Below are 15,195 nucleotides of genomic sequence, written 5' to 3'. Positions count from 1 at the left end.
ATGATTTCATAACAACTTTAACTTAATTATTCAAGGAACTATCATAACATAACACCCCCATCAAATTAATGGCAGGGATAGACAATCTGAAGATGAATCATTTAACTTGTCCTTAGCAAAACGGCAACGGAGGAGTCTATTTTTACTTTATCTATTCAATTTCCCTCTAACAATGTAAAATTCTTGTAGAAGCACAAAGCCATCTGCACTTAATTAATCATACAATCCACCCAAACATTATCAGATCCCAAGAGAATGAAAAAGTATATATATATATGTAGTTAAATAGAGGCTTCATGTAATACATTTAAATCAGGGCATATCTAAATGATCTAGAAAAAGCAGCACTGCTCTGCCCAACCAGTTAAATCCCTAATTTCAAGGCAGCAGCACAGACAGTCAGGCATAGGTTCTCCATTACAACTTTTTATCCTCTTAATACTGATTTTCCTCTCTGGAAGACATAGTTTACGTTGAAGATCTTGGTACGTATGATCGGAAATTCTAAAAGAGCTCATCCATTAGGAAACATGGCTCCTCTACTCTCATAGAGAACAAAGAACACATTACCTTAAGAAAAAAACCACCCATCAGTGTTCCGTGTTCTGTGGGCCACACTCAGCCACCTCGGTCTCATCCTGTGACAACAGCAATGATGTACTCTGAAAAATGTCCTTCCCTTTCCAGTCAGGAGAAAGAAACCCAAAATGATTAGGAATAGGAATAATTACAGTGAAAATCAATAAGATTAAGTTTCAGAATTGTAGGTGTAGGGGAAAGAGAAGAGATTAGAAATGTCACTGTTGGGCTCTATTTTCCATTTCCTGCCGGTAATACTTTGGTTTCCAGGTCTTACTGTGTTTATTTGTTAGTCATATTATTCCTTCAAGGTTGATTTCCTGGAATCATTAAGCTGTGTATAATGGAAAGAACATTGCCCTGGGAACCTGGTATTTTAGATTCTAATTCAAACTCTCCCAGGACGAGTGGGCATGTCTGAAACAAAGGCATTAGACAGATGCTCCTTTAAGTCTTTATCAGTAAAGAAGTCCTGGTTTTCTAGTTCGATGGGGTAAATCTGAGGGTTACTATGGTTATCTGATTACATATACACATATATGAAATGAACTATGACAACTGGAATTGTTGGGTTCTCTTCAAAGGGAAAGGCTGCTCTCTCATTGCAGCAAGAAATCATCTGGTGCTTAGGAGTTAACAGCAGCCAGTCCCATATTAGGAAAAAAACAAATGTTCACTTGTTGGATCCCAGAGCCTTCCTCTGAGTTGATACAAAATGTGGAGATATGGAGACTACAAAACATTAAATAATTTCCCTATTTAACACAACAGATATTAATGAGTACCAACGCTTGGCTAGGCACTGTGATATGTGTAATGGATACAGCAGTGAAAAAAAAAAAACACAAAAATTCCTAAACTCATAGAACTTACATTCTCATGGGTGAGAGACAAATAAGCCAAAGAAATAGTTAAATACTACACACACACACTATACATACATACATACACAGATACATACATACATATATACATTCGTACATACATAGCCCCAATGTGATTGAAAGGAAGACAAAAGTGGGGTGCTTGGGATCCAGAAGGAAGGCGCCATTTAAAACAGGGTGGTCGGGAAGTCCTCACTGCTAAAATGACCAGGAGGAGGAAAAAGGTCGAGTTGTGTGGGGATTTGGAAGAAACACCCCAGAAGGTGGAGCAGATTTAAAGATTCTGAACAGGAAATGGACCCGGCCTGAGAAGGGGCCTGTGTGGCTGAGCGTGAGTGAGTGAGAGGAATGTGGTCGGAGATGTCTTTAGAGATGTGAGGAAGTCAGATCATGCACGGTCTTGAAGCCTTTGGCTTTAACTTGAAGCGAGATGGGAAGTCACTGGAGGCTTCTGAACAGAGGAGTAATTTGAATCATATTTTACATGAATTAGTCTGACTACAGTTTTAAAAATAGACTGCTGTAGGGGCCAGGTTAGAAGCAGGGAGACTAATTAAGAGTCTTTAGACACTCTTTGCCATGCAGAAGAGATAGCAGAAAACTAAACAAAACAATACAGTAGCATGCATGCCCCTGTACCAAAACAAAACAGAACAAAACAACGAAAGCCCTTTAACAAAAATCCACAGCATCTTGAAAAAATGCAATCACTGACCTATTAATTTTCCAAGTATGAATACTCATACTGGAAGGAAAAAGCCAACGGGGATGAAAAATGCACATTCTTTAACAAATTGCATAAGTCTCTCATATTTCATTTGCTTTATATCATTCCTACATATATTTTTCCACACCTACTAACTTAGTGAAATTTATAGAACAGATACATGCAGACAAGAGGAAAAATTGAAATCCAAATGTTTAATGTGTAATGCAATCTTTTTTCTTAGGATCCACTAATAATTAAACTAAAGCCTAATAACTAAATTTTAAAATGTTGAAATAGTGTAACAACTCTGTATACTGAATCACAGAGAAAGAATCTAAAAATTTTAAGCACTATGAGTAAAAGGCTCAGAAACCATAATTGATTGAGCCCTCACAACACCCCATGATAGATGGAGATGAAAAAACTGAGGCTTCAAGATGTTAGATGACCTATCCAAGCTTCCACAGCAAGTAAATACGAAGCATTGATTCAGACCCAGGTGTCTAATCCTCCATCCTGTTTTACTTTCTTATATCACAGCTGCCATGGTCTTATTTGATGATTTTTTTCCTTAAATTCCTCAAAATAGAGATTGCACAGCCAAATAATCAAATACCTAAGAATGGCCAGTAGTCAGTAACTTGCCTTGATATGATCCATCTGTACTCTATTGGTTTGTTCACTTAATTTCTGGGAAAGTGATGCAGGAATAGAGTGCTATGCTAACTCATGATGAAGCTGACTAATGAGATTCTTTTATGTTTGTGTGGAAGTAATCGGTCTTAAAAGAAAACTCCAAAAATGTTCCCTTCCCTCAGTTCTTTCTGATGAATGCCCCACCCATTAGTATCTTTTATCTCTTCTCTTTACAGTAAATCCTGACTCAAATTCACTTAATAAAACTTCTCTTGAAAGGCAAGAATACATTTTTGTGTAATATACAATCACTGTTTGGAGAAGAACTGTTCTGTCTTTCACTGCCTCAATGAAGACATCTCAATGAAGAGATGGAAAAACGTTTCAAAAATAATTCTCAATTCTCAAGGTAAAAATATGCACTTTCGGGGCCAGCCCAGGGGCGTAGTGGTTAAGTTCCGTTCTCTCCCCGTTGGCAGCCCCGGTTCGTGGGTTCTGATCCTGGACGCAGACACCACTCATCAAGCCATGGTGTGGCAGGGACCCACATACAAAATAGAGGAAGATTGGCACAGATGTTAGCTCATGGCCAACCTTCCTAAAGCAAAAAGAGGAGAATTGGTGACAGATGTTAGCTCAGGGCCAATCTTCCTCACCAAAAAAAAAGCACTTTCCACTCCCCAAATCTAAGAGAAATAAGATAAATGTCATTCCAAAATTTTACCTTATTTTGTAAAGAATTACAATATAGATTTAATTTAAATGAAGCAACATAAGTAAAGAGGAAAGTCCCTGCGTACACGTTTTAAAAGGTCAGTGTCAAAACTTGACAAAAGAAAATGTATTTCAAATTGCACCTTTTAAATTTAAATTCCTCTTTAAACGTTTCTCTACAAAGTCAATCACTGCAGGAGAGAAATACTTCAGGGATTTTAGAACTGAAAATATATCTTAAAGCAAAATATGCCACTAGTAGCATTATACAAAAACTCAAGAGAGAATCTGACATCATTTGAATTTCCTTAAATGTGTATGATGTATTGTAAAATACATTGGAAGCTCATTTGGCCAAATTTAACTGGATATATTTTTCTGAGTTTACCATAAGGAAAGACAAAATGATATTTTAAGAGAATGAACAAAACAACTGATCCATCTACAAAACATTGCAAATTAATGAATAATTGATGAGGAGTCTCACTGGAGGAGTATCCATATGTAATTTAGAGATCCATTCAGTAACTTATTGAATAGATCCACTTGCATTGTTTCAAATACCTTTTCTCAAAGTTTTGTCTATACTGAGATACTGGATATATTTCCTTTTGATTCTTTTCATTATATTTTATATATACATGTACATATATATATATAATCTGTACTCACAAATAGAAGCGAAAGTATATATTTACGGTTTTCATCATGTAACTTACAATTTAGTTTTAGTCTCTTTTTAATTGATATGATGCTATTAATTTTGTGCTTGTTCATCTGTCTTAAAGCTGTATGCTCTAAGCCCACTTAGTACAGGGATAGAACCTTATACTATTTTTTACATTCCCATCATGTCAAACATAATATAGGAAAGCAGATGCTCAATTCATGAGTCTTAATTAACACATTTGCTTTAATAAAAATTATAACAAAAATAGATTCTAATCCACTCTGATACACTTACATTAGGAATTAAATGTGAGGAGCTGGTAACTTATTCCAAAACCTGAAGAATATATTTATTCGATAAATTATATAAAGTTTATACCAATATTTTAAGTTTTAGCCATCTTTCACAAGGGGAAAGGCCAGTATGATTTGTTTCCTTGTGTTTTTGTGCGATGAACAGTGAACAGAAGTCAACAGAGATTGCTAATACGAAGGGGCTTCCTCACAGGAAGAGAAAATTAATTGGGTAAAGGAAATACTTTTTTCAGGCCATGACAAGGTGAAAAATTCCACCAATAATGATATTGAGAGAAGAAAGAGTAAATAAAACAGAGTTGATGCTGCGTTTCACACAGTTTTAAAACAATTCACTAAAGAGTAAAATAAACTAAAGGAAATCAGAACTAAATGAGCCAGCAATAAAAATTCATATGATGAATGAAATTTTTACTGTGGATCTAATATGAAATTAAAGCTACAAAAAAATTTACAAAGATATGATGAAAAAACTGTCCAAAATATGTTTACAAAATATGTTTTCAATGGTATTTGATTTCTTCTTATATATATCTATATCTGTATCTATATCTATTTATATTTAATATAGGTATATTATCTATTTAATACATGTATACACCTATATGTGTAAATATAGCTGTAGATATAGATATTTACATATATGTGTAAATATTACCTGTATGTAATAAAAGTAAATGTTACCTACTTGTAAAAATAGGTAATAAGAAACTGTAGCATTATAGAACATTCACTTATCCAAATATAAAAAATAATATAAATATGAGGTCAAAATTTCATAATAAATGCAGACACAAATAAATCCAGGCACATGACTTTGTCTAATTTACCCAATTCTTAAAAAAACAAATAAACCTGTGACCAAGGTGAAATTTACTTCCTTGAAGCAGCCTTCTTTGCTCCTTAATCTGAGTTCAGTGTCTTTCCTCTACACTATGGGGTGCAGTATTAGTCATATCATATCGTGTTTCCACTGTGTTTCTGTTTCCTCTATTAGACTATAAACTTCTTGAAGGCAGGGATTATACCTTATACAGCTATAGTCCTTGTCTTTACCATAATGTTTTGCTAAGTCAATATTTTCTTGAGTAAATAAATGACATTTATTTGGAGGCATCCAAAATTGATGGAATTCTTGCAAACTCACTCAATGAGTGGTATTCCAAAACAAATAGTTCAATTTTTATTACCACCTTTGTCGGCTTCTCTTTTAAAAATTTCAGAGTTGCAAATAAATGTGCAACAAATGAAAAAAATGTGTTTTAAAAACTAGATTTTTCTCCATATTTAAAAACATAGATTGCAATATCCAACAGTCCAACTACGTTTTCACAGGAGGGGCTGGTATCCTTTAGGTTTCAAGATAGTGCTATGACCTACCATAAAAAGGACACACCATTTTCTTTCCAATGGCTCTTGTATATGCTCAGTACAATAGATTTGCAAAAGTTCTATTCAGGATAGAGCTAGAGTATGGCATTCTGATTGAGTTACCACTTCTCCCTAGATGTGTTAACCACCAGAAGCTCAATATATCTTCATAATGCTTAGAATTACGTTTCCTTCATTTTCTAACTAAAGGCCTGATTATATTTATGACAGTTAGAGAATTTAATATGTGCATGTTTACTTACTTGAAAAATTAAATTCATCAGCTCACCTACTATTCACTACAGCTTTCATAATAAGAAGAAAAATGTAAGTAGCCTTAATGTTATTCTCTCAAAATAAATTAGATGAATAATGTTTCCCCTTCATTATATGAGGGGGGAAAGAAAAGAAGATAGTACTGAGAATAGGGTTGAGAAAATATGGAGAGAACATACCCTTAGAGATATTAATTAAAGCTGGAATGGAATGAAAACAATAGTATATATTAGAATGAAGTTTTACTTTATGCTCTAAAATTTTGAAAATAGTTTAATAGAATTCAGCAATATGAATTGTGACTCACTTGTCAAATTTGGAGTTTGAATTTGTTCTAGAAAGAAAGGAAAGTTTATTGATTTATTGGTAAACATTTTTATACGATGTACTTAAGAATTCATATTTTGACTTGAGTCTTCAACAAATCCTGAGTGAATTTCTGGAGAGAAAAATGATCACATTATTTTAGATGGAATTTTGAAATTTTATATTGCTAGGTAACATTTTCAAAATGTATATGAAGAATAATAAAATGAATAGTGATAAATTCATAGCTATTGATATGTAAAGATTTTAGTGCTTGAAGACTGTCTCTAAACTACATTACCACCTACCCTACATCAAAATATATTACACATACCAGAAAACTGAGAATGTTACAGTGGTAGACTTATTTAAACAATTTTATTTATTTAAGCTGTCTAGTTGTAAAGCTTTACTTCTCAGGAATCTTAAAGATACAGGAGCAGGTGCCTTATTCCCCGTTCTTGGAAAAGGCACATTTCTCCTATTACGTAACTTGTTCTTTGCATACATTTGCCTCTGTCCACTGAACTGAAACTTTAATTTGGAAAACACGTCTTATGTACCTCTGAATTATCTCACTCTTTACTTGCACAAGTCTGGGCCTTGTCTTTGGCTAATCTTTCTCCCTACAAGACCTTCCTATCCTCTACCTAGTGAAATGTTACTATTAGTTCAAGGCCCAGCTCAGGTGTTCTGAATCTTTTCCTGACCTTCTTCTGGCTTCCACTTGCCCCAGTCAGAGCCACATTAGCACTTTCATGACCCTAGGCTCTTTTGCCTTTGTGAAACACTTTCATCATTAAAAAAACCTTACAAATTATATATTATGAGTGTGTTGGTATAAAGAAGAACATATTAATATTATGTACCAAAACATTTTATTTGACCACAAAGGTCCTTGTTTTTCTTCTGATTTTAAAAGAAATCGAAACATTGTAATGGGCCACATGCTAAAAGTATTGTGGATCCAAAGCATCATAACTACTGTGCCCAATGGAAGGTCAGTTGTATCCCAGTGCACTCTTCCAATGCCAGAGTTAAAGATTCTACACGACTTTGTTCCCATAGCACTTTATTAGCACCCAGCAGAATGCCAAGCACAGAGCAGTCCCTAAGAAATTACGTTTAATGTTGCTAATTAACATTTTACCCTTTCTTTACAGATAATTGATTACATTTTGCCTCCCTAAAATTTATTGTGATTTCCTCAAAGAGAGGGCCAAAGCCTTATGCACTTTTATATATCTAGAGACTCATAAATTATTGGTATACAGTAAATATCTGTTGGATCGAACTGAATGAAATTGTGCTTATCTTTGCCAACTCATACCAGATGCCATTGACTGCCACTCCTGAGGAAATATTCTTCCAGCAGAGGGTAGAGCATCCTTCCACATGAGAGGAATGTTTGAAGCTTCTGATTGTCATTCAAATGTATCGAGTTGTTCCAACTTCAGTTTTGACATGAAATGGACAGATAGCTAAAAATTATCTGTAATGGTAATCCATTACAAAGAATCACCATTGGATTTTATGAGTTATAGCCTTATTTTGGCATAGCACCTCAACTTCATTAAGGTTTAGCCATAAACTTCAAAATGAAAATACTTTATACAGTACCAAAAAGAAATGAGAGAATGAGAAGTTGTCTTAAAAATGATAATTTACAAGAGCTTTCCTCATTTATTTATTTATTATAATTATATTTATTTATTTGTTATAATAATAAAATTTATTTTTCAATATTTATTTCCAATGAGTATAAAAGCACAAAATAAACCACGAACTTATATGTAGGAATATTAACTGCAGATCTAATTAATTATTAGCTGTTTAATATTGTCCCATATCCACTTACTAAATTAAAATGAACTACATACATAAACTATTTGCTTATCCATTCATTCAGTTCAACTGGCATGTAATAAATGCCTACTAGAGTTATTGTAGCAGATGTAAAGAACTATATGTTACAGAAGATCTCAGTCTAGTGAGACAGACAAACAGTCCATTATAAACATTATCCACTCAGATAACTGTTAAGAGAAGTAAACATTTGTGCTAGGGAAACACTTGAGAGGGGCTTCTAACCCTGGTTCAGGTTTCAAGTGATATACTTCAGGTTTTTGTTATTAAAATCTTCAAACGGCATTTTAAACTATAAAAGTCATGAAAGAGAACTAAAAAAGCAATGCATAAAGAAGAAAAACATTTAAGTCACCTGTAATCATACCATACAGAGTTGAGCTACACATTGAAGAACAAGGAAAATGTAGCCAAAAGAAAAGGAGAATTTGCATTCCAGGCATGTACAAAGGCAAACAGGAGTGATATGGCATCCCAAAATCAAAGAATATGCTATGGCATTGGGGCCAGGGGCACAGTATGTGTTATGTATAATGTAAACCAGACCAACCAATTCTGCCTCTGCAGAGAGGGTCACTGGGATATCAAAGGCAGAAGGCAAACAGGAGAACTGGTGGTAGGTCCACATAGAACTCCCAAACAGCAGGAGATGTAAGGTCAGTAAATGTTCACCCACTTCCAAGAGGCTGAGGCTCAGAAGGAAGCAGGGCTGGAGCAATTCTACCTATTCTTTCTCCTCAGAGATCAAATATCTCAGTCTAGGTGGACAATAAAGATTGCCCTATTTCAGAAACCTACATGGTGATAGCTATCTCTGCCTCTATGAGGGCCTTACTTTTACAAAATATTTGCACATTCTTCATTTCTTTAATTCTTCATAACAGCATTAAAGACTAGCAGAGAAATTTCTCACAGCTGACCACCAGAGAAACAGAGCTCAGAGAGATGCAGAGTTTTGCTCAAGTTCAAAGAGTTTCAAAATACCAAGATCAGGACTCGTGTTTCCCTTCCCCTCTTTACAGTGGAGAGACCTGGGTATTCGAGACCTGTGTGTTCCACAGTGGGCAACACAGAGAGTGGGGGGTAGGGGAAGTTGATACTGCTATCCAAATTATTAACTATGAATGCTTCTTTTTTGCCTTGATTTACTTAGATAATTGCTTTAATTTGCCATTTTGTTGAGTACATGTAGCTACATCATTAAGCCAATTTGATTTTTTAAAAGGTTATAGGCTTAACAGAGAATGAGAAAAGGAATGATAAACTCTATTTTTCCAGATATATTTGTAAGCTTTTCAATAGTGACACAAATATGAATATTTCATAATTGCATATTTTCTTTTTGAGAACCAATAGCCATTTTAATATAGAGACCATTAATAGAATTGCCAGATGGGTGCTTTATTTCCTTTTAAAGTGGGTTACAAATAGTAGCAATTAGTCACTGATGAAGACCTCTAAGTCGAGAGGTTTTTCATAATTCAGCACCATGTTAATTTTTGGTATCATCTGCAAAACAATAATACAAAAACGTTTGTAAAAAGCAACATATGTCTTGACAATCTTCTAATTATCTGTGTGTAAAACACTCAGCTCGTCTGCACAGGCAGAACTTTTCACATGACACATTTGTACTCTAAAGCCTACAAAAGATTGCTAGAAATGAGAGAGCCCATATATCTACAATTTGTTTTTATCTGATTCTACCCAGTTAGAGCCCAGAGTTATATTTATTTTTCCCAAAAAGAGAGGCAATTGTTTATATGAAAGACAGAGGGGAGGATGGGTGTTGAACTGAAAGCTGAATTTATTCAGAAAAAGCATTAAAAACTAGACTCCACACTTTTCAGTGAAAATAAGAGGGGAAGGATGCCAGATGGAAATCGGCCAAATGGTGTTCTTTTAGGAATTGTGTCTAAGTTATCCTGAAAGGGAAACAAAAATAAGAGAGAAAGAGAGGGAGATTTCAGCAGAATGACCTGAAAAAGTTTTCTGGCTTTACTTTCCAACAAAGAAGCAGAAAACACTTGCTATTCAAACATCTTAACAAATCTATAAAAAAAATTACTGATTATTTTTGACTAGGAAATGCAATTTATAGTGGCTTTTCTGTGATATTTAAAATTTATCAATTTACTCTCTCTAAAATCAATGATTGATAATTGCATTTAACAACTTTTCAACAGGTTCGTTTATTTAGTGAGTACTGCCATCTCTTCTATCCATCCCACAGCCCTCGTGCATGTTTGGATCTCACTCATCTTCTGCAGACACCCACACAGAGACGTGCCTGCATGCCCACCTCTCCCTCCTACACCAGCTAAGAAGAGAAGCCACCCATGTCACTGTAGGCTCCCCAGAGAACCCACTGTGACTGCACATGATTTTGCTTCTTCAGGAAAAAAGGAACTTGGGTTAAGACCTCTCTTGCTTGAGAGTCTCCAAAAATTTATGCTCTAATTAAGCATGTCACTTTGGGATATACAAAATATTTTATATCAGAAAGCCTCTCGCATAGCCCTCACTATCAATTGGAATTTTCAAAGTATGTAAGTCACCACTAAATTTCCTTTTTTTAACAAATACATGATGATTGTGACAATATGTGCTGGGTTAGGCCTAGAAATGTAAAATTTAGTCAGAACACTTTGCTCCATCATCTCTTTTAAAAAGCAACCAGAATCCAGATATATAATATTTGTGGTTTCAGATTACACATAGAAAACAATTTTACATTTAGATCTTAGGTGATTATAAAGAGTTAGTTGGGGCTGCAAACATAACATTACTTACATTTGATGAATAAGAATCTATTCTATTTTTACAGTGGAAAGCCCTTGATTACGGTTCATTTATACCTGATACCCTCATATATTTACCTTAAAACAGTAATCTATGAACATACATGCCTCCATGGTCAATGTCTCAATCCTAAGTAATATTTATTACCATAACACATGGATTCTCAAGTAAATATGTAACTTTACTTCAGAAATAATGAGAAGTGTGTTTTGCATTGCATTGCCCAAAAGGAAAGTGAATGTAAGGAAGAAACTATCTTGGTTTTGTTTATATTTCATTGTTTACACTTTAGAGAACTATTGATAAAACAATTAGAATCTTCTGATATATTAACCTTAATAAAATAATTCATGATTCAAGCAAAGCATTTCTAGACTTAAACACATTCTTCAGGTCATTTTAGCAGATATATATACATATACATATGTATATATCTTGTATATATACCAGAAGAATAATAGCTCAATTTTCCAAAAATTGTAGTTCTCCAAGAGAAATCCAGATCCTACAAGTACTATTTTATTCATGTCATCTTTTACAAATGTGAAGAGGTTAGCTGGAAATGCTTATAGCATTGCAAAAGCCTAACACGTTAGCAGACACCAAAATATCATCTAATAATCACTTTACTTATATGACCAAGTATACACAAAAATAAAATTTAAGAAATCTGATTGATGGCCAAAGTGTAAATAATCAGGTAAATAATGGAACTCTACAATAGACCCTTTTATTTTTCCAGATTTAGGTGTGATCAATTTGGACAAACTAAGGTTGGGGTAGAGATTGAGATTGCAGGTCCTAATGAGCACTACAAAAACTATAAAATAGGGTATCATGATGGAAAGTGGTCAAGGAAGCCCCTGGGAGGACTTGACATTTGAAGTGAGATTTAAATGACAAAGAGGAGGCAGGCATATGCAGATAGGAGGGGAGAAAGAGTATTCCAAACAGAAAGCATAACAAGTTCAAAGGCTTTGAAAGGGGAAATAGATAGATAGATAGATAGATAGATAGATAGATAGATAGATAGATAGACAGACAGAATTTTTTTTTGTTTTTTTGCTGAGGAGGATTAGCCCTGAGCTAACATATGTGCCAATATTTCTCTACTTTATTTGTGGGTTGCTGCCATGGTGTGGCTGACGAGTGGTGTAGGTCCATGCCCAGGATCTGAACCTGGCCACCGAAGCAGAGCCCATCGGGCTTAACCACTATGCCATGGGGCTGGCCTGAAAGGGGAAATCTTTTGGCATGTTTGGGTGGCAGATAAAAGGGTCAGAGTGGCTTTTGCTTAATGAAGAATGCTGAGAGTGAAAGGGCTGAGGTCCCAGAGGTAGGCTGGTCCTCAATCAAGGCATGCTTATAGGCTACTTTGGAAGATTGGATTTTATTCTCATTGTAATGGAAAGCCACTGGAGGATTTTAAATAGTGGAAGGATATGTTTGCATTTATACTTTAGTAAGATCACTCCATGGAGAATGTATTGTAGGGAGTACAGTAGAATCAGAGACATAGCTTATGTTGGTGACTTGGACTACAGTCTAGAAGAGGAAGTGGTGAAAAGTGGTCAGATTTGGTACAGATTTTTGAGGTAAAGGTAATAGAAATTACTAAAGGATTAGGTGGCATATAAGGGAAAAGAGCAAAAGATGATCTCTGGGATTCTATCCTGAACAAAGTGGGTGGATATCAGTATTATTCACTCACATGAGAAAAGTTTACAAAGAGAGCAAATTGAAGTATTTGAGGGAAAAATCAACAGTTCTACTCTTGCTCTGTTATGTTTGTGATAACATAAATAACTAGCATTTATTGAGCACTTATTCTACACCAAGTATATTTCTAAACATTTATTTTTTTACTTATTTAATCCTCCCAAGAACCCCATGGAATAAGTTCCTATTATTATCCTCATTTTAGTGATAAGAAAACTAAAGTAGAGAGAGACTTGCCCTAGTCAACCAGCTAATGGAGCCAAGGAGAATCTGGTACCAGAACTTACTACATGACCACTGTGTGCTACTGCCTTTATCAGTGGGAAAGCTAAGTAGGCAGTTGTATTGAGTATGGGGCCCAGGGGAGAAGTCTGGGATGGTGGTACATAAAAACAAAATCCTGGGCCACTACAAGATTTAGACATCTAGTAGAAGCAGCACAGGAGACTAACAAGGCGTAGTCAGCAAGGGAGGAGAAAAACCAAGTGAATATGGTGATATGAAGTGCTTCCAGGGAGAGAGAGTGAACAACCATTCAAATGCCAAGATTTAAACAAAGAGACAGAATCAACCACTGGATTCAGCAAAACAAGTTCTGGTGACTTTGACAAGAGCCATGCCAGTGAAGTGGAAAGCACAAAAGCCCCACAGGAGTGGAATAAAGAGACTTTAAGATGTGAGTAAGTGGAGAATGACCATGTAGACAACACTTGGACAAGTTTCGATGAAGAGGATCAGAAACATGGGGCTATAACGGAGGTAGCAGCTAAGTCAGAGATCTTTTTTTGTGGTTAGTTAGGTATTTTGTATTTAAGATAGGTTATGTTACCACATGTTTAAATGAAAATTAGCATGACCTAGTTGAGAGGAAGAAATTTATCCAGTAGAACATATCTTAGGCTAAATACAAATTAAAGTGCCATGTATGGGAATTGCCTGTAATGAGTTTTAAGTTTTATTCATATAGATTTTACTATATGCTAAAACACTGCTAAAAACAGTAATCATCTTCCTGTCTCAGGGCAAAGGGGAAGAGGGACATTTTCTTGGACTTCTCCTTCCACTTCTGGGACATTGCTCTACTATCTTAGTTCAATAAGTTCTATATCTACAAAGCCCAAGCAATCAAACTATCTAATCCTCTTCTAAATCTTATCCACAAGTACTTCATCAATTCACTTGAATAATTTGGCAACTGGCTTGTTTTCTTTTTTTTTCTTGTATCACTTGTCTCTGTTCTAGGTGACTTCAATGACTCATTCATCTATTTAGCTTCAACATTCTTTTGCCCCTATATTCCAGTGATAATCACTTCCACTCAGCTTTGGCAATCCACACCCCTAGATACGAAACGGATTGTTTCTAAACAAAAAACTCTCTACAGTAATACCCAGAACTGTGAAATTCTCCTCTCTAATCCCCTAACCCCCTCACTCATGCCCAAAAACTCTTCCAAGGTTTCAAAGGCTGACAACCTCCACTGCTTTGCCCTTCCATTTTCTAGCAGTCTCCAATCCTTCCTGGCTTGACTGCCATTCCTCCCTAGTTTTGATCTCCTTGATAACCATTTTCAACACACTTTCACGGGTGCAATGAATTCTTCCATTCTTTGACTTTCTCTCACAGCTGCCTTGCCAATCCCATTACCAAATCAATCCCACCATCTGTTTGCTCTCCTCCTCCTCCTGGGCTGCCAAGAGTTAGTGAGAAAATTAAATAACTACATTGATTGACTCTGCTACAAATTTATGATTTCCGATGTCAGCTGAACTCTCAGAGCTGCTTAGCAGCCCTATTACTCATTCCTACTTGGCTGGTCTTCCCATTCCACACAGCAGCTGTTCCCACCACACCCTCCTCAGATCCCCACTCTCACCCTAACTCCCCTCAGCCTCAACACATGATCTCACCTCCTACTGCTGAGAACATTGAGGCTATCAGGGCTGAACCCCCTCCGCTTCCCTCCTCTACATCTCCAAATGTATCTGTATCTTTACTCATCAGTACTTCATTTTGCATCTCAGAAGAAGAATCCTTATTCTTTTGTCCATCTGATCCTTTGATTCCACTCCTTCCTGCCTCTGCCAAGATCTTGTTTCATCAAAATGCTTTCTCTTTTCTGTTCAACCTCTAACTTTCTTTTAACCTACAAACTTACCTGAATTTCCCTATTTTGTAAAAAAGATCTTTTCCTCCCCTCTTCCACCATCAAATTGCTGTTTCCCTTTCTTTCCTGCAAAAATTCTTGGCAAAGTACTTTGCACTCAACGGCTCTGCTTACTTAAAACTGGCTCCATAAAACCTGATGGAATCTTCTTACCCGGCCACCATGCTGATGAAACTATTAGA

The 15,195-nt window shown here is 35.6% G+C and overlaps 1 protein-coding gene across 4 annotated transcripts in view; it reads right to left on the bottom strand.

Moving 5' to 3' along the window:
- The window catches only part of PCDH7 (protocadherin 7), a 396,226-nt gene that overhangs the window by 304,173 nt on the left and 76,858 nt on the right, over positions 1-15,195 (bottom strand). The window lies entirely within an intron of this gene.

The sequence above is a fragment of the Ceratotherium simum genome, chromosome 8 (genome assembly GCF_057802395.1).
Source record: "Ceratotherium simum simum isolate JZ-2026a chromosome 8, ASM5780239v1, whole genome shotgun sequence".
Classification (NCBI taxonomy): Eukaryota; Metazoa; Chordata; class Mammalia; order Perissodactyla; family Rhinocerotidae; genus Ceratotherium; species Ceratotherium simum.
This window is presented reverse-complemented; position numbering and strand designations above follow the sequence as displayed.